Here is a 24,489-nt window from a genome sequence, read left to right as displayed (position 1 = left end):
CAATTGGAAGCAGAATGCCAGAAAACGGTGCAGAGACAGTGGAGACGCTTACGTTTCATCTAGAAATGTCTCTAAAGAAGCTTTAAAACGCCCAGATGAAGTAAGTTAATTTAAAGTACCTACCATTTAAAATTCAGTAACAGTGTTAATTTTTAGAGACGTGTATGCAAGTGTTCTCAGTCGCTTAATGAATGCTCTGCGGAATTATTAATAGAAAAGCACCAAATATTATTCCAAAATTTCAGGCAGCTAAGTTATGATAGTCAATCACAATACCTATCACAAATTATTTCTATTCAAGAGCCGAAGAGAAGGAGGGTTGAGGAGGCAATATCCCGCCGCCAAACCACTGTCAAATACGCCATAAATAATATACCCGTATGCAAATCAATAGTTTCTTATATATTCTCAATCACCCAGAGACGACTTCAGTGCCTTGTGGATAAAATAAAATCTGGTGCAAATATAAATGACCAACGTGGAAAGCATATGAATCGCCCAAAAAAACTAAAGCTAACAGATGCAGAGAAAATATGTGAACATATTAATTCATTTCCACAGCAGGAAAATCATTATAGCAGAAATGCATCCACAAAGAACTGCCTCCAAGCTGATTTGAGCATCTCAAAAATGTATAGACTGTTCTTGGAAAAATACCCACAAAGTAAAGTCTCATTAAGGACTTATCATGATATATTTAAAAGTAAATTTAACCTACGTTTTGGACTTCCCAGATCAGACACCTGTTCATACTGTGACAAGCTGTTCATGAAACTTTGCTCAACGAACGATAACCACGAAATAAGGGAAATCGAAAATGAAAGTAAAATCCATCACATGCGAGCAGAAACAGGCTATCAGGCATTAAGACAAGATACCGAAATGGCTAAGATAAATCCTAATTATTTGGTTTTATGCACAGATTTGCAGCAAGTACTTTTTTGCCCAAACCTAAATTATTCGTCCATTTTCTATCAGAGGCAATTTTCTACCTATAACTATTGTGTTAATAACATGGAAAATAGTATAGCTACAATGATGTTATGGCATGAAGTAATAGCATATCGAGGTTCTACTGAGATTGCATGGGCATTACTATTTTATGTCACCCAAAATTTCAGTCGTCTTAGTCGAGGGCAGGAAAGAAAACTTGTGGTTTGGTCAGACCGATGCGTAGGACAAAATAACAATTGGAAGATAATAACATTGTTTGGACTATTACTGAAAGAAACATATTTTACCCAGGTGAAGCAAAAGTTTTTGATTAGTGGACATAGCTTTTTACCCTGTGATAGAGACTTTGCTCAGATTGAAAGGGTCAAAAAACTTTCCTCGGTTTATGTTCCATTCCAGTGGGCAGATGTGATCGCCAAATCAAAAGTAAACAATTCCTTCACAGTTATTTACATGCATTAGACATTTTTTAAAGATTTTACTAATGCAGAAAATTCAATTTGGAAGGATCCTAAATGCAAAATAACACAGGGAGTGTGTATTCAAATAACATTGGATGACTCGAACAGTATCCGGATAAGAAAATCCGATAACATAATTCAACCATGGATGTCGTATTCGCTTAAATCACCCAAGAAAACGATGGTTGAAGTATCTCTGAATGACCTACGGGAGGCCTATCATGAACCTCTTCTAATCAAAAAAGAGAAACTTGCCAACTTATTACATATGTGTGATTATATTCCATTAAAATATATCAATTTCTATCATAATAATAAAACCGGTGCCTGAAAATATGTAGTTTCGTTTTATTTTTGATTGACATGCAAAATAAAAATTATTTTTTCACTTTAACTTTAACTTTATTTTTAATCCTAAAACAACGTTGTAACAGCCTTATTTCCCTAAAACAATGTTGTAACCGACGTGGATATACAATGTTGTTTTATTGAAATAAGGAAAATATTCTCGTAAATCCGAATTCTGTATGTGGTCAAGTCTGCAATGCCTCTCTATGGTTAAGTTCTTTAGTGTTATTGATATTAGCCATATATTAAATTCATTTGATTCAGCAATCGGTTATTTTTCGTTTTTTTCGATTTCCCAACAAAACAATATTTGGCGGTTACAACGTTTGCATAGGGTTCAATTATGAAATAAATTACTATTAATTTAAATGTTTGAAATGACCACCATTATTTTTTTTTACCACCATTTTTTTAAATTATTTTTTTGACATTTATTATTTTATTTGTAAGCATTTTTGCGCATTGGGGACAATTTTTCTTTGAATGTTAAATTGAAATTTTATTGCACGCTTCTCTTATTTTTAAACTAAGGTGGTACTCTAAATTTTGAGGCGTAGTTAATAATCCTGGTTCCTAATAAAACCTCATATGAAAAAAACCATGGGTGTTCTTGGTTCTATTAGGCGATCTTGCGGGCCAATATATAGAACCGTTATTACCAATCCAACGATGTGCTTTAACAAATCTCGATGTGCAGGTGCAACGTCATGTTGAAAATATTTAAAGTTTCTTATAACACCAAGAGGGATATCATCCAAAAGATCTTGCAGAGAATGTCCAGTTAAATGTTCATTGAAAAAAAAGATTCAACTACTCGTGTGTCGAGTATTCCCAGCCAAACATTTGTGCCGAATCTCTCTTGAAAAGCCGTTTCTTGATGAAAATGTTGATTACCCTAAGTCCAACGATAGAGGATAATAAATTTCTTACAGCTAAACAAATTGAACGCTCTTTAAAGGTTATTTCAAAAACCAAGTTATTTTATGTCTTAAATGAAATTATTATTAATATTCCCACTTTTATATTATTTTAGCGTTTACATATCTTTTAGGTAACAAGAATGCGGCAAAAAGATAAACTTTTTACCGTATAAATAAGTAATTAAGTGACAATTTTTAAAAAATCAGACTTGCCTTAAGGAAAAAATTCGGATGATGGTCATGAATAAATTAAAACGTTGACAAATATATAAAAGCAATATATCATTTTAAAGGGAATAAAAAATGCTTTTAAAATAAGTTATAAAAAATGCAGGTCCGTATTTAAAAAAATTAAGTGGATAGCCGTTGCCAAGATACCAAACGTCATAGAAATAATGAAAGGGAAAGTTTTGTAAAGCGCAAAAAATTATGAGACTAGGTAATTAATGTTGCAACGTTGTAAAAAGATTTAGAACAAGCATTAAAATTGGAAAGTTTGTTCTAATTTAGCTGCCTATTTCGTATCTCATATAGAATAGCAATAGTCACACATACCAAATAGGACACCCTGTATAGTATTCTCAAATTCCCTAATTTTTGTGTTATTTATGTAAAATAACATAAAAATTTAGTTTTTAGCTTAAAGTCAAGTTAGGCTCACAAATAACATTACAGGTAGACATTTATGATATTCTTATCTTGACAACTGAGATCACAAACTTGAAACACAATTAACGCCGCTACTGCCAAGTGATTAGCATATATGTTTGGCTTTTTTTTGCAAGCAGTTTTTTAATAAATATTTTTTTCTTTATTAGAAAGTGTTCCAAAGCCCATTAATGTTTTTATATTTATTACTAATTTATATAATTTTATTATAATAATTTAGCGCTCACATATAAAGCTCATAATAATTTTAAATTTAATTAATAGTTTTAGACCAGCATCTTTTCCAAATATTAAGGACGACACAATATATATTCAGGAAATAGAGATCTTATATTTACTTGACAGTGTTGAACTTATTGACACATCATGAAACCGCGATATTGCTTAAAGATTAGCCGATAACTTTTGGTGTTTTTAGGGTATACTAGGGCGTTTTAAATCATTAGTTTATTTTAGTTCATTCCTTGGTTTTAATATAGTTAGTATATAGTATAATATAGTATGTAGTATATTTGGTATATAGTATACAACTTTAAGTAAATTGTGAATTATATATATTCTTTTCTTAATTACTTTTGGTTTGTACACACACAGATTTTAATCTAGGTGTACATTTATTTATACTTTTGTGACTTTTATAAAATTATTGTTTTGCATTGCAATATACAGTGTGTTTCAGAACTATGGGATCAAACTTCTAGGGGTGGTTCAGTGCAACAGTAGAATCCATTTGAGTATAGGAACCCATGTCCGGAAATATGTCACTATGCCACTACGGCCCTAAGACGCGACAAGGTCATGTTGGGGATTTACCAAAATCAGGTCGTCCAAAAATTTCTGAAGAAACAAAATTAAACGTTCTGCTCTCCGTCGAAGAAAATTCAAACAATGCAACTTCACAAATTTCAGTTGATAATAATGTAGCCGGAACGTCAATAAGACGCATCTTAAAAATACAAATGAATACCACCCTTGTAAAATTAGACTACTACACGAACTAAATGAGGATGATCCTGATCGAAGAAACCAATTTTGCGAGAAAATTATAAACATTTGCAATAATAACCGTCAGTTTGTGTTACGAATTTTGTTTTCGGATGAAGCAAATTTTTGTTTAAACGGTGTCGTAAATTGGCAAAATTGTCGGTACTGGTCAGTGTCAAATCCAGAATGGGCAACTGAGGCTACGTACCTAGTACCGTAAATCTATTATATTTGGCCTGGTATCGTGGAAAATAAAGTAACAGGGCCATACTTTTTCAAAGAAAACTTAACAGGACAACGCTATTTGAATTTTCTTCAAGAAGATCTTATCCCTGCTTTGGCTGCTCTATACCTAGACGAACAAAACCCTGCTGCCCCGACAGATAATTTGTGGTTTCAGCAAGAGGGCGCACCACCACATTTCTTTCGAGATGTCCGTAATTACTTGGATACAGTGTTCCCAGGAAGACGAAGAGGGCCAATAGAGTGGCCGGTCAGATCACCAGACCTAAATCCCTGCGACTATTTTCTATGGGGATACCTGAAAAGTAAATTTTATATTGAGAAGCCAAACAATGTAGAAGATTTAGAAGAAAAATAGTATTAGATTTTTTGTTTGTTCCATCCTGTATGCAAAAATTTATGTGAAATGATGTGACAACTTAAAATAAAAATCGACGAGTCAGAGCGTTTTCTCAAAAAATCATGTCTCTATTTTTTATCGAATTTATGCGAAACTTTACTTGCGGAACACTGTATCATAAATATATTATTTTACTAAAAATACTTGGCATGTATTATGTAGGGCTCACAAGGATTCTAAATTTGATGTAAAGGTTCAGAGGAGCATCTCCTAAAGACATGAAGTGAGATAGAAATATTCGATCCGATAAAAATAAATATCGGTTTTATAAAAGCCTAATATAATACACTGAACTGCGATATTGTCAACTGTTTATCGAGTATGCTCCGATGCTGTCAAAAGACTGAATCCTTTTTTTGTAAAAGACAAGACGTTTTATGAAAATGAAAAAAAAGATTCTCAGTGTGCGGTGATATCAGAGAATATAAAAAAGTGTCATAATAGTCGTTTTAGTTATGCATAAACATAACAAAAAATTTCAGGACATAGAAATATCTTAAGATTTTGTTAAGAATGAAAAATATATTTTTAATATTGAAAAAATTACAATAAGGAATGATGAAGTGTATTAGGCAAATTTAAAAATTAAATTAAAAACTATGAAAGTAAATGAGCCTAATATTCCAATATTGCTATGATATACAGTGAGGGACAAATGTATTGGCACATATTGATTTTTATTAAAATTCGTATCTGTCCTCTTAAGCTACTAGACCTATTACATTTAAATATTTTCTAATTTAAAGCGTATACCCAAGAGCATTCGTTTCTTAATATTTAATACAAATTTAATAAATAAAGGCTTTACCAAAAAACCCATATTAAAATTCTATCAAAAATGCCATGTACAAAAGTATTGGCACACATGTTTACAAAGTGTTTAAAAATAGGTGCCTTGTATGTGAGAATTTTGAAGCAGTTTTTTTTTACATTCTTTAACAGAATATTTATATAAAGTAAAATATTTCTTTAGGTTTAGTGCTTATTTTAAGTGCATACATTGCAAATATGGGTCGCAAAGGCCAAGAAACGACGGAATCCGAGCGAAAAATAATTATACAGCAGCGAAAATACGGTAAATCGTATTCGGCGATTGCCCAAATTGTGAAGAAAAGTCGATTTACGATGCGTAGTGTCTTAAAAAGGTTTGAAACTGCAGAAAATTTCAAAAATAAGCCTAGAACTGGACGTCCGCCAAAGTTAACGGAGAGGCAAGAAAGAAAAATTGTCAATAAAATTAAGCTAAATTCTCGAACTAGCGCTTCTGAAATTGCGGCTATATTGACAAAAGAAGATAGCATCAACGTGAGCTCAAAAACAGTACGAAGAGTTCTTCATAGGGCTGGATATAGTGCCAGAGTAGCTCGGAATAAACCATTTATTAATAAGGTTAACCAAAAAAAGCGTCTTGAATTTGCGAATGCACACTTTCATCAAGATTATATATTTTGGGACAAAGTAATATTCTCTGATGAAAGTAAATTCAACATTTTTCATTCAGATGGGAAAGTGACTGTGTAGAGCCCTGTGTAAGCCCAATTGTGAACTAGATGCACAAAAACTGCATAAGACTGTGGAACATGGTGGTGGCAGTGTACTAGGAGTGTCATCGGGAGGGGTCGGAATTCTGGTTTTTATAGATGGTATTATGGACAAAAATGTATATTTAAATATTCTATAAAAAAACTTAAGGGCTAGTGCGGAAAAACTTAATTTGGCTAATGATTATTACTTTCAACAGGACAACGATCCGAAACATACAGCCTATATAGTCAAGCACTGGGTTGCGTTTAATGTCCCTCATACTTTAAATACACCTCCTCAATCTCCAGATGTCAACCCGACCGAAAATCTTCGGAGTGAGCTAGGAAACCGAATAAGGAAACACCATATTTCCAGTAAGGAAGAGCTTAAACGTGTTTTGCTGCAAGAATGGAATAGTTTTGAGCCTTCCTATATGCAAAAGGTGGTCCATTCAATGAAAAGGAGGCTCACTCATATTATAAAAAGAAAAGGAGGTCCTACAAAATATTAGAACTGGTATTAAATTATATTTTTATTTGGTGTGCCAATAGTTATGTCCATTTTAAATAGAATGTAATTTTTATTTTTTTGTTATGCTCTCGTTATGCTTAAGGAAATTTGTTTTATTTTTCATTATTATTATTGTACTAAATCTTTTATATGTTTTTAGTTAGATAGTTATTATTGGGTTACATAAATATAGTAAACATTAATAAATTACTTTAAAAATTTATGGTGTGCCAATACTTTTGTCCTTCACTGTATAAGAGATCATCAATTAGGTTTTAAGTAGTCAAATACTAAATTCTAATACTAATCAACAAATATAATAACAACTGAAAATATGATTCAGTCAAAAAAAATCGGAATAACATTATTCATTAATTTGGCTTTAACAAACTCCACGATATCCCCATGCATGTAGATTTTTGGCCTGGTTTCTATAGCAGCGGTCGTGCAAGCTGTGCATTCCGCAAATAAAGCAGGTAAATTATTGTATTTTAATCTGATAATGCCTTAAATATAGTGGACGTTAGGCTCAATAAACACAGATTATTTACTACTTTGTTTAGTGCACCTGTATCTTAGGAAATCTTAGACATTATAGTATGCGCGCGTATGAGTATTGCTAAATATGAAGACGCCTCCAGGGCTAAACATGAATTATAGTCTACGTGTCATGTAGGCTTAGAAAGACTTTTTTTCTTTAAATTTAGGATTATTTACAGGAAAAAGAAGTGATTTTTTATTTTGCTTAATATTTTTTGTGAAAGCTTGTATTAAATAATAGCTATAAATAGGAACTATGGATACTTAATGAAGCGTGTTAAAAAAACTGTATTTTTGGTTTTATTTTTCGTCTTTCTTACTTTTTTTTTTAACAACTTTTTTCGAAATATTTTTAAAATTTTCTCGTTTCTATTCAATTTGTAGTCATAAAGAAAATTGTAACTATTCTATTTTCTCCGTTCATCTGATCACGCTTTTTTTTAAGATGGTTTCTTGCTGAATGTTCCTCAATTACATTTATGTTTTTATGTAATTTAAGCAGCTGAAAATTTAAATCTATTTTCTATTATTCTTTTCATTAATTTCTTTTAAAGCTATTTTAATTTTTTAACTTTAATTTTTCTTATGAATAGTTATTATGGTAATTATATTCTTTTACCTTTTATCCTCTCACTCACTCTTTAAAATCTATCTAGATATTCCTGACTTTATATTTTTATTACCTAGTTCAAAACACAAAATTAGGAAAAATAATAAAGTCTTTCACATTTCATTTTAATTTCATGACTTTATTTAACGGTTTAATTTAAGATTTAGTATAATTATTCCTTAAAACCTCTTATGCGATATTAATACGATGCAATCAATACAATCGAAAATTCCATGCATTGCATGCATTGTTTCGTCGACCTGTTATTAACGAACATGGGATTCGAAGGTGTTTTAAGCTTTGTTGTACGGATATGGTGATAACACTGTCTTATTAGGAATTAATTATAAGTCCAAAATCTTACTATTGAGCGAGACTCATCTAACGCCTGAAATTGAACCATGTGAGCTGACCATTGATGGGTCGAAGTTATAAAAAACAATTTTTTTAACTATTAACAGGAAGGTAACACTGTAGTTTCTGATGGAGGTTATGTTTGGTTGTTGTCTATTGAGCTGTCTATGAATGGCATTAAATATTTGTGTTCAGTATTGTTTCATTCACCTCAGAATAAAGATTTTTGAATATTACTGAGTACAAGTTAATGATTTTGATGGTAATAACATTATTATATAAAAATTTTAGTTTGGAAAAATTGTGATAACAAAATTGTAAATAGTAGATTTATTCAAATAATAAAGAAACCAACTAGATAGGTTAAAAATTATAAACGTGATAAACTTGAGGAACAAGTGTGTACAACCAATTGGAATAAAAATTATACATGTGTCAACTTACTAGCTAATAGTTTTGTTGGGAATATTTGAAATATTTTTGACAGTATGTGCCCAAATGTTCAATGCAGCAATAGGACCGACAAAAAGGCTGCAATGGAAAATAGTGATCATAAGAAATGAATATAAGAATCTAAGAAATATTATTGCTAACAAAATAAATATAAATGATGAGAGACTTTACGTACAATGGATGTATTCGAATAAAAATAATCCACAGAAACTCTGGATAAACTTGAATCCCGGAAAGAACCAAAACTTGCTCAATGAAATAATTTTTAACGGTATCACATGCACACAGGAAAATGACATTGCACAAAGATTCAATAAATATTTTGTTAATGGTATTGAACAAAATATTGAAGCTATTCAAGCTGCTAATGGGCTAACTGATTTTACAGGAACTCCTGTACAAAATCAATTAAAATTTCCATGGCAAGAATGAAAGAAATACTTAAATACCTAAAAAATATTGGTAAAGGGAACACTAGTATTTTAAAGTAGTTTTTATGTGTTGTGACTTATGCTATTGGTGATTGTTTTGAGATATTATTAATACTATATTGAGAACTGATATATCTTTGTAGAGTCCTGATTTAAAACAGTGAGTAGGTAGATATTGATAAAACATTAGAGCATTTGGGAGTTGAGAGTTTACAGTTTATTAAATAGTTAGTTATGAAGTGTTACATATAGTCCATACTATTGTATGCTCTGGTCTTAAATAGAGCAAACGCCATCCGCAAACTAAACTCGTGGTTATGGAATCTCAGAGAGTGAAATAGAATTCGAAGTTCAGAATAGCTCTTTAGATTTACGGAAGATAGCTCAGCACCTGATACGGCACCATAAGAACATAAAGGGAGATAGAAATTATGTTTTCAAAGTGGTTTCGGTATTACTTCTAAATAGACTGATTAAGTTTAATAAGTGTATAAAAATAGCGCACCTGTCAATATTAATAATATTAAATATGATGTGTCATAAGGAATGGTTTTAGGCTCTTAATGATATGGTATATGTAATTTAAAAGTGTTGCTATTTGCACAATGTTGTGTGAAGTGGGTGGGATCTTGAGATACAACAGGACATGAGCATTAAACTAAATAATTGATTTTCCTGGCTCTGCGACAATAAATTGATTTCAAATGCATTTCGTATTTTTGGCAAAATGTCTAGGGTGGATTTGGTTATTGTTGACGATATGGGAATAACTGTAAATGGGTAAAACATGAACGCGCAATTAAATACTTGATCACAATTTCACATGCCATCAAAAATGTTGGTTTCTTGACAAGAATAGGTAAAAATTTGTCGCTGCGTACAAAATGTTGCTCTACAAACGATACAAGATTAATTAACCTAAAAAAAATATAGATTAGATCAAATGAGACTAATCTTAAAATGTAATCATTATACAGCGGTTTTATCCATGTTACGTGTTTTATGGATGATGTCTGTAAACTAAAAAAATTAACTCAGATTCAGCAAAGATCAAAAGCTGTCTGAATATGTAAAAAAGTTAAAAAAGATGACAACTTTCAGATGAACATAATTATTATACAATAAATCGTGCAGACTTTATCGGGGTCAATAGATGTAATATGACCCGAATGCTCACCTTAGTTCTTATCAAACACTTAATAAAATTTACAAATTTGCCCACGAATATCGAAAACTATGACAATTCATACCTTAAAATTATAAAGCTTAAAATGCTCCTGGCGAAATTGACTTTTTTAGTTAATAAGTGATCTACTATTACTTTGTATAAGGAGTTGGTAACTAAGTTTTTAAATTATAATTATTGTTTTTTTTTCGTTTTTTGGCCTTGTGCTTGGCATATTTAGCCACGTGTTCCAATATAGGAACTCATTCGTAATAGAACAGGTTGCTAAAATAGTATTTAAAAAATTATTGGGTAGTATGACATTGCATCTAATAAGAGTATAAAAAAGGGAATAGTGCAAGCAAGATAAATACTAGGAATCTTAGACAGGGTCACACGCTTCTCGTCCTGGAGCCAATGCAGGACATTTTTTAAAAGACAGAACATAGGGGGCTCGGATAGGTAGGTAAACAATAGGGAAAAAACAAAGGGATCTCCAAATAACTAAAATTATTAACTAGTGCATATACGTTCAAGTTATATTTTTCTTTTGGACAATTTCAAAAATTTCATGAAACTAGACTCCATTCTATCGTCCGCAATTACGTTTGCCATAAGTGAAGTATTACACATAGGAAGCAAGCCAAGCTCTTTCAATTTATTATGCAGAAACATCACTGCGTCAATATTATTTTTACATTCAAATAAAATATGGTTCAAATCATCAATTGACTGGTTGTCACAATTACATATATAAGAGTCATTTATTCCTAATTTATGCAAATATTTATTAAAATTACCATGACCCACTAGAAATCTGAAGAAAGGTGTTGTCAAATATCTTCGAAAGTTACATTTGGAAACCATACTATAACTGCTAAGGGACGCTTTTATTAAAGTGAATTTATTTAAAGTATTTGCTAAATATGCAAGATATTTTCTTTTCTAAGTTTCTGAAGACCTCTTTCGGATAATTGGAACTATATCACTAAAGTGTACTTTGGAAAGAATCCTATCTGCCTTAATTGTTTCCTTGGCTTCTTTATCTGCCAGTTCATTTCCTAGCAATCCTGTGTGTCCTTTTAACCAAATGAATGCTACCTTAGTATTATGTTTATCAAGATTACTGATAGCCTCTCGAATCTTAAAAATAACTGGGTGTTTAAAATTGTGTCCATTTTTCAGTGATTGCAAAACTGATTGTGAATCAGAAAGTATTAAAAAGTTTGAAATTATATTAGCATCACTAATAAATTCGAGGGCATTTAATAAATAATTATTGTAATTTGTTGCTTTTCGATTTACCCTAAACTTGGCTTGTGACCTAACGCCTTGACGGGATATTTCTGGAAAACCAGAGGCTGAGATTATCCAAGAAATACCGGAATGGTACCTAATATCTCTCTGGAAATTAACCGAGATGTCCTGTTTAGCCTTGGTCAACATATATCACCTAGAAAACATGTGTCGTAACACACTTAAAGTATCAACATGAGCTGACTATGCGATGCAACCTCAGCAGTGCCATAAATTCTTGATATTTCGCAAATGAAGTTCAAACGCAACGTTTCAAAATTTAATTGTATTATGTATATTTAATTCATTTTTCTTAGACAAAATTATTTATTTTGCCCCAATCAATTTAGTCATTCTATTGTTTTATATTGCCTAAAGTTAATTAATATAAAATTTTATTAATAAACGCCACATCCTCTTAAAACATACCATCTATGGCATTAGGGAAACAATTATCCGACTGAATACACCACATAATATAAAATTTCATCTCGATTTTTCAAATAACCTCGCAGATGCTATCGGATGCGGCCATCTAAAATATAAGAGTACATACGGCCTTATGGGAGGGTCTCTATTCAACTCTGCGGGCCTCCGTTTAATTACTTTAAGCTAGATTTTAATGAGTAATTGTGAGATTAATTCTGAACGGTCGAACAGTTTCGTTGCTATCAATAAATCAATGCTATTACGCTAGAAAGAGAGCCTCGATAACCTATAGATGGAATTCTATATATTGCTTCCAGTAAAATATTCTTTATTAGAAACTTACCTAATTTTTATAGTCTTCTCAGCTCATATATGTATATTCAGAGTGTTTTTAAAGTTAAGTCTTAAAATAAATCTTCTTTTTCTGCGTTTTACAAGCTGTAAAAATATATGACTTTTCTTTAAAAACACTATGTATATTTCTATTGTCTGTTGGTCCTCAGCTAAGAGTATTCTGAAATAAAGAACATACAATTATTACAGAAAAAATACACTAATGAGTTAAAAATGTGATTTTTATTAGGATATGCTTGAAATCAGTTATAAATATGTACTAATAATTGAGTCATATGCACATCCAAATACGGTGGTTTTAATAAACTAAAAGTGTCATTTTCCGCTTTCACCACTTTAATTAGCAAAATATAATAATAAAAATGTAAATATTGGAAATTAGTGGCCGTATAGTAGTATATCTTAAGTTTATTCCATGGCTGAATGCAGTTAAATACAATGTCTCTTTTCGGTTTTATGTTAAATATAAAATATCTCCCCACTGTTTTATGGCCTTTTAAACATTTAAATTGGTTATTTTGTTTGATTAAAATTGCGAAATTATGCTGTTATTGAGATTCCTAATGCATCTTTTTATATGCATATTTTATGCTTAGTAATTTGTCCTTAATGCCAGGAATATTTTTCGGAAAGAAAAGATTTTATAAAATCCTAGGACACTTTATTACCTACTACTAAAGTTATGTTTAGGTATTTTACTGAATACAATATAAAAAAATAATATAAATAAAAATGTCGTTTTTTCAGACAATAAAAAATTAAAGAATAGAGATTAAATATAAATCTTAAAGCAGTATAATTATTAAATTTTGGTTACGGTATTGCTGCATTAAAAATATCTTTTGTTTTAAAAACAAAAAAAATGAAAATATTATAAATAATATTAAACAGGCCTGTAGATACATTTTTTAAATCAGTGTAATAAGTTTTGGATCATTTTAAACTACAATTAAGTAACTCACACTTTAAAAAAATTTAATAAAAATTACTAAAAACTAAAAAAAAAAGGAAACCACATATTTTTCATTTTTACAGTGTTTGCTAAATTTTCGTGTGTTATATAAATCTAATTGTGTTGTGTTTTACATCAAAAGTTGTGGAAAATTAACAGTTCCACAGTCCTAAAATTACGCGACGTATTATAAATTACTCTTCGGGTAATACTTTTTTATTTCAAATCAATTGTTACCATTGTTAATGAACAATAGAATTAATCCAAGTGTTTGAAAATTCTTGGCTCCATTGTATTGATTTGATCTCGACATCGAATTTTTACTTTAGGGATCTTCAAAAATTAAACGTTAAACGCAAAATGTCTCCGCCGATTTTATGCAAGGCTTGTAAGAATACAATTGGTAAATCAGTTTATAAAATGAAATGTGGAATTTGTAGTGATTGGTTCCACCTTCCTTGTGCAAAAATAACAGAAGTAGAAACTACGGTTCTTTATAAGCAAAAAAATCTTGGAATTGTTTTCGATGTTTGGAAAGCCATGCTAATAGTGGCAATGATAAACTTAAGCAAACCAACTCAGATAAAAATCAATCCACATCGGTAAAAAAGATAATTCCACAACAGCATAGTAGTAAGGAGGAAGGCAGCATATTGGAGCTAACTATGCTATGTAAAGGAGCTAAGATCGAATATCTCAAAAATGAAGGAGTCATTAAACTTTTTGAATTCTCTCTTGGAAACTGAGAAAATCAAAACCCAAGTTCTTTCAGAATTGGTTGATGATCTCAGGACAAAAAATATAGCTCTTAGACGTGATGCGAGTTTTGTTTCAGGTTTTGTGATTAACTTAGAACATAAAAAGATAGCCAATAATTTGGCCATAACTGGAATCTGTAATAATATGAAGCAAAATGAAAGTGTCGTTAAGGGAAATGTTTTGAAGGTGCTGAAAGTTATAGACGGCTCCTTGAATGAGGATGCAAGTAGCCTGGTCAAGTTGCAAAAAACCAAGGAAGACAAGCCCTTAACTCTGGTAACTCTGTCTAGCTGGGAATTAAAGAATCAGATAATGAAAAAGAAAAAAGCGGCTGGTGCATTGAATGGTGTTAAGTGTAGGATCCAAGGTGCTAACAATATTTATGTTAATGAACATCTCACTCCTATTTCATTAAATATTTTACAGGAAGCTAATAAGTTAAAAAAGGTAGGGTATAGTTTTGTTTGGAGTAAAAACGGATGTATTTATGCTAGGATGAAAGAGGGTGACAAACCCATTAAAATACTTAGTGTGTACCACTCTCAGGATATTTTTAGGGAACTTAAACAGTAATAAGTTGCTTCTACAGGTGCGTAAACAAAATTGTAGTTACTAAACATAAAATGGCTGTAAATGTTCTATGCGATGATGTTTCTGAATATAAAACTGATTATTATGATGATTTAACTAATATTACTATATTTAATAAATCACAATGTGATCTTAATATTATTCATATCAATGTACGCAGTATCTGTAAAAACTTTAATAGCCTTACAACATATCTTTAATTCCTTAATAAAGACTTTGACATAATTGGATTATCAGAAACTAATAATATTAAGCATAAAACACAAAATTTTAAAAAATTCCAGGATATCGCCTTTGCTATAATGAAAGTTGTGTTAGTAAGTGTGATGTGTTTGTTTTTTTACATAAGAAGTAAGTTTTTTGTTAGTGCTGAAATAAAAAAGGTAAATGATTGTAGTTTCTTAAGGGCTGTGTTGGTTAAAAATGGTATTAATATTGGTATTACTGGCTTTTATCATTGTCATAATATAGAAAAATTAGATTTTTTATTGAACTTGGAGAATTATCTTCATAGCCATAGCCAAATATGTGCAATAGAAATTTTCTGCGGTGATATTAATTTGAATCTCTTAAATAAAAAGTGTAGTATTGTTAATAATTATTTAAACTTAATGTTATCAAAAGGATTTTTGAGTCAAATTAATGTTGGTACTAGGGAACAGGGTCATTGTCTGACTTGTCTTAATCACATTTTTGTCAGGTCAAAATTCACCTCCGAAGCTGTTGTTTTGAGAGGAGGGTACTCAGACCAATTCCCTACCTTGTTAAATATTCCTCTGTTAAGTGGTAATAACATTGGTTCAAGACTAATTAAACATTTGGATAAGTCTCAACTTAGTCTAAGACTTAATTCTGAAAACTGTCAGGATGTTTTGAGTGAGAAAAGCCCAAATGTTTGTGCTTCAAATTTTATTAATAAAATAACTAACCATATTAAATTATGTAGTTCTGAGAAGTATGTCAAATGCAAGCACAGAATTTTAAAACCTTGGGTAGCAAGGGGCATTTTGAATTCAATAAGAAGACAGGATTATTTAAAGAAATGTTTATCATTAAATCCTCTAAATATTGATTATAAAACCCAATTTATAGAATATCGAAAAATGCTTACTAAAGTGTTAAATGTTGCTAGAGCTTCTTATTTTAAAGGCTTCTTTTCCTCTCACTCAGAGATCCTAGGTTGTCCTGGCAGACTATCAAAAGATGTACAAATGAAGACTTTTCTGGTGGCAATAATAACATTAAACATATTAAAATTAAAGCAGGCCATTCTCTTACTACTGATCCATTAATTGCTGAGGAGTTTAATAAATTCTTTAGTTCTGTGGGGTCTAACTTGGCTAGCAAAATAAATAATTCTAATGACTACAACTTTCCTAGTATAAAGGCCACCAGTAACTTCTTTTTAAATCCTATTCTGCCTAGTGATCTTATAAAAATTGTTAATTTATTAAAGTACAAAACCTCTAGCACTATTGATAATATTTCTAATGAAATAATTGAACTAAATTATAAACCTCTCTTAAAATCTTTGACTTATTTAATAAACCAATTTTTTTCATCTGGCATTTATCCTGATATTCTTAAAAAAAACAATTATTATCCCTCTTTTCAAGGCTGGTAGTAGGGAAGAACCGTCTAATTGTAGACCGATTGCTCTTACTAATTCAGTTAGTAAATTAATTGAAAAATGCCTAAAATTACGACTCACTCAATTTATAAATAAATATCATTTGTTATCTAATGAGCAGTATGGCTTTAGGGAAAATTGCAGTACAGAGGATGCACTTACAAAGGTAACCAACCACATTTTCTCTGGTTTAAACTCGGGTATGAAATGCATGGGCATTTTTATTGATTTAGCCAAAGCCTTTGACACTGTGTCCCACCATATTTTGCTGAAACGTCTAAGTGATCTGGGTATAATTGGATTACCATATCAATTATTAAAATCGTTTTTAGAGAATAGGCAACGGCAGGTAAAAATTAATGAAACAGTGAGTTCTGGACGTGCGGTGGAGTATGGTGTGCCTCAGGGTACTGTGCTTGGGTCTCTTTTATTTACACTGTACATCAATGGTCTTTTTTTAGTTGTCCCAAAAGATAGTGTGGTGTGTTTTGCCGATGACACATGCTTAATAATTGAAGATTATTATTAGCAGTTGGGAGGGAGTCAAAAATAAAGCTGAGTCATTAATATCAAGGGTAAAAAATTGGTTTGATTTCAGTCTGCTAACTTTAAATACCGACAAAACAAAGTTTATGTGTTATGCCAAAAATAATTCTGGTCTACCAGGTTACACTACATTAAGAATTCATAACTCTGATTGCCAAAATTACAATTTTTACCAGTGTAACACTAAAATTGATTGTGTCAATAGTGTAAAATATTTGGGAGTATTTTTTGACAACTTACTAAAATGGAATGTACATATTGATTACATAATTGGTAAAATACGTAAATTGTTGTATAAGTTTTACATATTAAGGCATTCTTGGTTAAAAAAGACAATCTTGTCATTGTATAAAACTCTAGCGGAGTCTGTACTTGGTTATGGTATAAGTGCTTCTTATAGGTCTGTTCTTGACCCTCTTGTTGTTGCTCAAAAAGCATTGCTGAAAGTTTGTTTATTTAAATTAATTTGTACCCATCAACTGATTTGTTTAATGAGGCAGGAGTTTTTCAGCTGCATCACATTTATGTAAATTTAGTTACAAGACTTCTTTGTAATAATAAAGAAGCTAAAAGTAGACCAGTATTGCCTTTGGCAACCAGGTTTCAAAGTAACAATCCTCTATCCTTTTCTAAAATAAATTTTACTTTTACTAAAAGATCGTTAATTTATTTATATAGCTCCAAAATTTTATAATATGATGCCTCTTGATTTAAGAGATAAACCTTTTGTCAGGGTCAAGTATAGAATAAAAACTTGGATCATTCATATTAATATTGAGCAATTGTTTGGTTAATGTTATTTGTTGCTAGCTTGTAATCACTATACTGTTCAAATAATATTAGATTTTATTTTGTCTGAACTGAAGGTTACTTTGTATTATTATTTTTTTGAAATAAACATTATTATTATTATTATTATTATATGTAATCCTAACCTATAATCATAAATCAATAACGCGTTTTTAACATCAAATTGTTTTTAAGACGGTTGCAAATAGTGATCTTTTCTCCATTTTTAAATAAATTTTTGCAACATTTATAACTTCATACATTTACTTTCTTTCTTCATATATTAAAAAAAATATATTAAACTTTTTTTTTTTTAAAAGATATTCTTTATTCCCTTATCTGTTTGTCTTTATTAAAAAAAAACATATTATATGTAAAATTATTAACTAATACAGATACATAAAATATCTTCTTTTTTTATTTCTTCTTAAATTAAAGATCAAGTTTGCGTTCAAATTATATATAAAAAAAACGATCCATTAAAATTTATTTGGCCAAATGAGTTAAATTACTTAAATGTTTTTTACACTTCCACGTAGATAAAATGCATTTTTCTATATAAAATGCCTCAAATTTCTTTATTTTTAAATAGCAAAACTAATTTTTTTGTTTTTTTTTTTACATAAAATCCTTAAATTTCCAAATTTTTATACAGGGTGTTCGGCACATAAACCGACAAATTTTTTTGACATATACTTGAGGTCATTTGAAACCTTAAAACCTTGGGTTACTGTTACGAAGATATTCATTTTTTAATGTTTTTTCTCAAATTACTTAAAATGTCGCCTTTAAAACCATATAACTTTTTTATTGGTGACAATAAAATTACGATTTTTGAAAATTAATATTCTCCATGGTATTTAAATAGTGAACAGCTTTTGTTTCGACTGATTATGGATTAAATAAAATTATGAAATTTCTTATTAAAATAAATGTGATTCGCTCGCCGTAATATCCCCAGGCCCTTCTACATTTTCATTGGTCGTATTAGGCACGTCACACTGTCAAGTTAGTTATAACAGTTTCCGTTTCCAAGCAAGAGGACGCTACCAGATTTTTCAGATTGGTTTATATGCAACCTCCACTTCTCTTTAATTTTATTATTTATGGTCTGCACACACTCCATCAGCTCAGTACTCATGTGCTTGATGCTGGCACTGTTGCCACATATTTAACAAAATCGGTTTCTTTTATGAAAGACAATACTAGTATACATTTTCTCTTATATTTCTGCCGTTAGATTTTGCAATAAAGTTATGAGAGTCCTTACTTAATAAGGAATATACCATAAAATTTATAATTTATACAATGTGTCCCGGGATGAGCGAATTTATACGTAAAAATTACAAAAGATTTTGAAGTTGAAATTTGACCGTTTGGCATCCAGCCATTTTCAAAATTTTATGAGTAGGTAAAGTAGTATTTCTAAGCAAGATATAATAAAAGTTTATAAGAAAAAGTTCTTTAGAATGCAAAATTAGGCCCGAATACTGAATTTCATAACCATAGGCCTACTTTGATTTTTACGTTTTGTGTACCAGTTAATTTTTTTATTCATATTTAATTATAAGAGAAAAGCTAACTAATTTATTAATCTAATAGTTAAATCACTGATCTAAGAGTTACAAACCATCCTCAAAAATTGGTTTGTAATAAAATTGTTGTAATTTTCCTGATTGTTAATAATGTCCAGAAAGGGTTGCGAGTCTGGTGGGACACCTTCAAAGCCTGAGGGAACTCCAGTCATGGATTTTCAATCGCTTAGTGCACGTATAGAGGACATGGCCGCCAAATTTACGTCAGAGCTATCACATTTCAAAAAGGAGCTGGGTGATAAAAATAGTGGTAAATCTAACTTAAAGTCCCTAACAACCAAGGTAGGAGAATTATCCAATTTAGAAGACAGATTTTCCATATTCAAAAAATCTATCTTGGAAGCGCTGCGAGTTATTAAAACACATTACTCGTATATGGCATTGACGAGAAAACACAAAATATCAGCGAGGCCATCGTTCTATTATTGACCACGAAAATCGGCATTCCAGTTAAAAAATCCGATATCAATTCCTGCTACCGATTGGGAAGAAAGAATTCGACTGCGAGAACACCGAGAGCTGTTGCTGTAAGTTTTGTTCAGCGGTGGGTTCGCGATCGGGTGTTCTATCTAAAGAGAAACTTAAAAGGTTCAACGATAATGATTTCAGAACTTCTTACGAGTGAAACCTTCAGCATTTTTAAGAGAGCTCGCGGTTTTTATAAGAATTCCTGTTGGACAAGGCAAGGAAGAGTGTTTGTGCTTCATGGGGGTACTAAGGTGTTTGTGAACAATATTGAAAACTGAAATAGTGAAAACTACAATAAATTTGACAGCTTAATGAAGTATAATGGGTTGGTTCCGGATGGCAACAATGTTGACCATGAATATTCAGTTGGTATATTTTAAGGTACTTTTGCAGAACGTTTCTTTTTTTCTTTCTCCTTTTAAATTATCGTCCTACTTATTGTCCTAATTAACAAGGTATATTTATGTTGATGTTGGGTTATAGCTGAAAAGAGGAAATATTTATGATCTTGTGCTGCCCATTCATTTGAAGACACATGACGCTTACTTATTTGTGAGAATCTAATTTGTTTTAACTATTAGTATGGTTTTACCGTAACTAATTTTATTCTATAGTAATAATTATAAGTATGATCAGAATTTGTAATGGTCATACTTTGATCATTAATATGTAAATTATTTAATTTGAATGATTGAATTGTGTTAATTCGTAAATTAATTTCTTTAGTAATTAATTAATTGGGAATTAATTTAAATTTGTTTATTTTTTTATTCTGGATGCGTTACCTACATTATAGTGGGGTGTCACACATATTTTATTATATTCTTTACATAAAGTCAAGTATATCTCTCTGGTACTAGGATAAGTTATTTTTTATATTTTTTTTCTACTGGGTTCAATACAAGAAATTTTTTTTCTAAAAGGTTCTATTTAGCTTAAACATTTGGTGCAGCTTAATAGGAAACTTTAACAGGAAGGAGATATGTTAATTGTTGACCGCACGATAAATGGATTGCGACACGTGGCCCAATTCTTTGGCCAAGTAGGCCACCAGACCTAACCCGTCTCGACTTTTATTTTTGGGGTTACATACAGAATGAAGTGTATCAAAAATCAGATCAGTACATGGAATTTCGATCTTATTCTCAGCTACAAAGACGCGTGTTTTCCAAATCAACATGCTGATATTAATGACTTGGAAGAAGAAGAACTACACCTTTTTATTAAGAAAATTTTTATCACTTGACTTATGACTCAAAACACTAATTTTTTCTATTTTTACCATTTTAATCAACAGACAAATCCTACCAGTTTTCTCATTTAACCAAGTCTGTATACTAAAATATTAACAATGATAGGTATCAATAGTGCCGACTTAATCTGCAGTCACTCTTTATAGTTACTTTATAAATATAAATCAGTATTATTGGAACAATTAGGCTATAATACTCTAAAAATTATATAAAAATAAATGTAGATCCACGTTTTTAATAACATCATTGAATTTTTCCATTCCTATTCGGATAATGTGGAAATCGTATTTTTCTGGGAGGACTGCCTGAAATTATGAAACTGTTTGTTATTATGTCCAGTTTGAGATGAAGATACTGCTAGTGTCTTTGCTGGCTATAATTGGGTTCGTAGTTTCATGAAATCAATAATAACCTTAACCGGGATTTTGTGCATTTGGCTTTGTGCTTGACAGACCAAGTACAACAACATCTAGCTTCTGTTGCGTTACCATCGGCGAGGCCATGTTATACGAAATGTATTGCTGCCATTTCTTCATTGGTATAATTTGCCATTACTGATATTAAGAAAAATAGCGTGGACACGAAATAACTTCAATAAATAGTTAAAAATCAAATAAGTGACGCGCTGTGATGGTTTTTAACAATTTGACATTTAAAATCACAGCTCGTTGCCCGTAGCAAACGAGCAATAAAAAACATGCATAGGCGTCCCCGCGACTTTATTTGCGTTAAATAAAGACGCGTTACGGCACTTTTTTACTCTCATTTACTTTTTAAACGCGTTAGAAACATGAGTATTTTTTAAATTATTTAACTTTTTTCACTTTTCATACTTCTTGTAATAAATCTGATCCCTTAATTTGATCGCAATTGACGAACAAACATTTTCACACCACATCAGATTTTTTGGGGAACTAAAATTGTTTTTATGTTTTGAAGCGAACACCATGCGTCGGACGAAAGAACAGGAGATCAAAGTTGCTAAAATGTGATTAAGGTTTTTAAAGCCGTTGTATTTTTTTCACCAAAAATATTCCATAGAAGACCTGTAGAGACGCCATTGGCAGCGGAATTTTTTTTTTGCAAATTAAAAAATGCATCTTGATACATAGAATACATGTACCAATTTTCATAAAAATGTCTACAATATTGTTTAAGTTATTATTAAAAAATTGATTTTTTTTGCAAGCTTTAACACCCTGTATCTCAAAAGTTAAGACGTTTAGGACATATATTAATCGAATATTTTTTTCTTAAAATGAATTCAGGAATCACTCCCTTAAATATTAGCACGTCTTTAAAGAACACCCTGTATATGTCTTATTCATATTTAAATAGGTTGGTCAACATGATAATAAGAAAATTATTGCTCTGTGAATATAAGATAAACCTGGAGAACATGTAAAAGATGGTAAATTTAAATATTTTGATAGAAATTGAAAGCGACAAAAACAATAGATTCATAATATGAAATAATGAATAAAATGAAATAAATTTTAAAGACCATTACCGAAAATAAAAGAATCAATTATGGTGAGTGTGAGTACCAAGTGTACATGCAATAAGGCAATGTCGTGTCCAATAACCTTGCATATATCACTTGGGTATTCTTTAGATTCGCCGCGGCCGCATCTTGCTGTGTCGCGTTAAGCAAAATAGCGGAAACGGTCGATTTATGAGAGCCGGCCCCCTGGGGCCCCCTGAAATAATTATCGCGCTGATTTAATGCTGTTAACGCAGACCGAAGCTAATTTCAGAAGCTCTGCCCAGTTCCCGATACGCAGTACGAAGTACCAAGACGTAGCACCACCACATATAAAATAATTTTTTTCTTTAAAGATTAACTACTTTTGGTTAACATGCGATCTGTATTTCGGCTTCTGAAAATGGAAGAATTTGTTTTAAATAATAACTGCTTTAATTAAAGTCAATTCATGCATCGGAAATGAAGTAAAGTTGAAACGAGAAGAAAACGCTCACAAAATGCAACAAACTTAAAATTAGTTTTTACAATACGCATTGAGTAGCCTAACTAGCCTTTTTTACTAATAACTTTCCAACCTGGACTTGTTGATAGAATTAACGTTCTTTGTTTGGTCTGGTAGACTATTGAACAATTTTTAATCTATCACATCTTGGTGCATGTAACACTTTTCAAATTTCACTGGTAACAGACCATGAAGTCTTCATTGCAATACGGTCACTTAAAAATAAACCTACCGTTGGCTCGGACGGTATTCCATCTTTTCTGGTATATATACTATACGCACGCCATTATTACACCATTAAAAATAATATTCAATCTTTGCTTGTCAACAAAAAAATTTCCTGAACTATGGAAAGAGGCACGCGTATGTCCTGTTTTCAAGAGTGGGTGCCGTGAGTCCATTAAAAACTACAGACCAATTTCCATTCTGTGTAATTTTACTAAGGTACTAGAAAAAATTCTTTACTGGCGCATTTAACCATTTATCTCAAAAGACTTTTCGGAATATCAACATGGTTTCTTAAAAGGAATATCGACGGTTATAAATTTGACCCTTGTAACGCAGTATATAGCGGAAGCATTGGACAAACAAGGCCGAGTAGACATAATTTACCTGGAATTTTCTAAAGCTTTTGATCGATTGAAAAATAGTCTTCTTTTAAAAAAACTTTAAAGCTATGGATTTTTATCTAATTTTAAGTCCTTATTTAAAAGTTATTTGTTAGGCAGAAAACAATATGTTTTTCACAGGGGCTTTCGTTCACATAAATATATTGCATCTTCGGGCGTGCCACAGGGCTCTAACTTGGGACCGTTATTCTTTCTAATATTTATAAATGATTTAATTACTATCCTTATAAGGATTATTATTATATTATTATTATTATTATTATTATTATATTAAGCAGTTTAGTTTCTATGCCAGGTAATAATTTTTTTAGAAAGGATAGATTAGACAGAGTTGGGGGTGCTGTTGGCATCTATGTCAGGTCAATGTTTCAGTGCGAAATTGTAAATAATAATGTTAATAATGTAAACTTTGAATTTATGCTCCTAAATGTTAAAATTGGTATACACACCGTCTATGGTATACACAATATTGCAATACTTATAATATACAGGCCCCCTAAATCGAAAGCGTTTGAAACTATAAATTTCCTGGAAGAAGTTGTTCCACATCTTTTAGTGACCTATAATTAATCAATAATTCTCGGAGATCTAAATATTGATATGTTACAACCCAATTCATTACATTCTATGCTTAACTCTTTTGG

At 30.9% G+C, this 24,489-nt stretch overlaps 1 long non-coding RNA gene across 1 annotated transcript in view; it reads right to left on the bottom strand.

The window, feature by feature from the left end:
• LOC126735951 (uncharacterized) overlaps nucleotides 1-24,489 on the bottom strand; it is a 327,730-nt gene that overhangs the window by 129,488 nt on the left and 173,753 nt on the right. Inside the window, exon 3 of the long non-coding RNA XR_007660560.1 lies at nucleotides 12,635-12,805. This is a non-coding gene — a long non-coding RNA (uncharacterized LOC126735951). The remainder of the gene's footprint in view (nucleotides 1-12,634; nucleotides 12,806-24,489) is intronic.

The sequence above is a fragment of the Anthonomus grandis genome, chromosome 1 (genome assembly GCF_022605725.1).
Source record: "Anthonomus grandis grandis chromosome 1, icAntGran1.3, whole genome shotgun sequence".
NCBI classification, from domain to species: Eukaryota; Metazoa; Arthropoda; class Insecta; order Coleoptera; family Curculionidae; genus Anthonomus; species Anthonomus grandis.
Note: the sequence above shows the minus strand (reverse complement) of the source record. Positions and strands in the feature narration are given on the sequence as shown.